Below are 1,579 nucleotides of genomic sequence, written 5' to 3'. Positions count from 1 at the left end.
TCTCCCTCTCTCTCTCTCTCTCTCCCTCTCTCTCCTCCCCTCCCTCTTTCTCTCCCTCCCTCCCTCTCTCTCTCTTTCTTCTTCTTCATTTTTTCTCTCTGCTGTGACAGCAGAGTTGACACATCGGCAATAATATATTGTTGTTGCAATACTGCTCGACAGTAGGTAATTCAGTAAGGATTTTACACCTCTAAATAGACACAATTTTGATCATTTAGAAGGCATGCTGCTTCGATCCTGCCTGTCACTGCCAGAGCTAACCCACACTCAATATAATTATAACACAGCATCGCATTAACCAGACCGAGACAACGGAAATAAAAAAACACTCTCTTCTCCACTCTTCCGAGAATCAATCTCGTGTCTTTTCTTTTTTATTTTAATGTAGGTGTTAATGCCGCCCCATCAACACGATTTAGATCATTTAATTTATTAAAATGTCAAGGACAATCCGGACTGAGAGGGAGACAACATTCCAGCATAAAGAATGAGATACTCGAAACAACTTTTATTTTCTCCCCACTAGGAAATCGAACTCAGGTCTCCTGTGTTCGATAGCAACATTTTCAACCCCGCAACATGACACCATAGACGCCGGTCGTGTTTTTTTGTTTTTGTTTTGTGCAACACATGTATTACGAAGAGCGTAAACGTTACACAATAGACTTTGGTGGGCAGAGGAGCGGACCAGTTTGCAATATTAATATTATAATGTATCTGTGGGTCTGCATGGACAGTAATGATTCAAAATTGAAAACGTATTAACCTAGTTGGCGGTCATTAGAGACTGACAGTAGTGAATAATCACAAATAGGTCCTGCTCACTTGGTGAGCTTACTACACCCCTCTCTCTCCCTTTCTATCTATCTATCTCTCTCTCTCTCTTTTTTTTCTCTCTCTCTCTCTTTCTCTCTCTCTCTCTATCTCTTCTTCTTTTTCTTCTTGTACCCCTGTTATGTTAGAGCTCAGGCAGTTACTGACTGTGACTATAATATCTTATCTTAGTACGCCTACAGTCAATGTTTACGAACAAGACCACTTTGTCTTCATAGTCATACTTATAGAACGTAGAAACATCCTTCGCCTGACAAGCAGCCACGATTTTAAAAGTACGCTTAACTCTTAAATACAGGCAAGAGTGATTTAGTTTTGGGCGGGAATTACTCTTAAATTTGGCCCAGAAGACAGTGCGAAAGACCTATTTTTTTCTTTCAATTTTTCAGAACCACCGAGGGAATTTAAACCTGGGACCTCCTAAATTTGTCGATTTTATCTGGCGGAGACTAGGTGCTCGATCCTACCTACTACCCTTAGATCTGTAGCAAACATGGTGGAAAAAACAAAAAACAACCAGTGCTGGAGGGAATCAAACTCTACACCTCTAAGTCTAAATTGACAGGTGGACACACCTGTTATTCTGAGTAAACTGAGCCCCCTCTTTTCTCTCTCTCTCTCTTTCAATAAATATACCTGTATACAGTTAGACCCATCTGTCTCCTGCCTCCTTGGGTCAAAGAACTCAGATGTTTGTTCTCTTTTTAGTTTTATGCTTCCACCCCTAAAAAAAAAAAATATATAT

Source organism: Aplysia californica, unplaced genomic scaffold (genome assembly GCF_000002075.1).
Source record: "Aplysia californica isolate F4 #8 unplaced genomic scaffold, AplCal3.0 scaffold00873, whole genome shotgun sequence".
Lineage (NCBI taxonomy): Eukaryota > Metazoa > Mollusca > Gastropoda > Aplysiida > Aplysiidae > Aplysia > Aplysia californica.
This window is presented reverse-complemented; position numbering follows the sequence as displayed.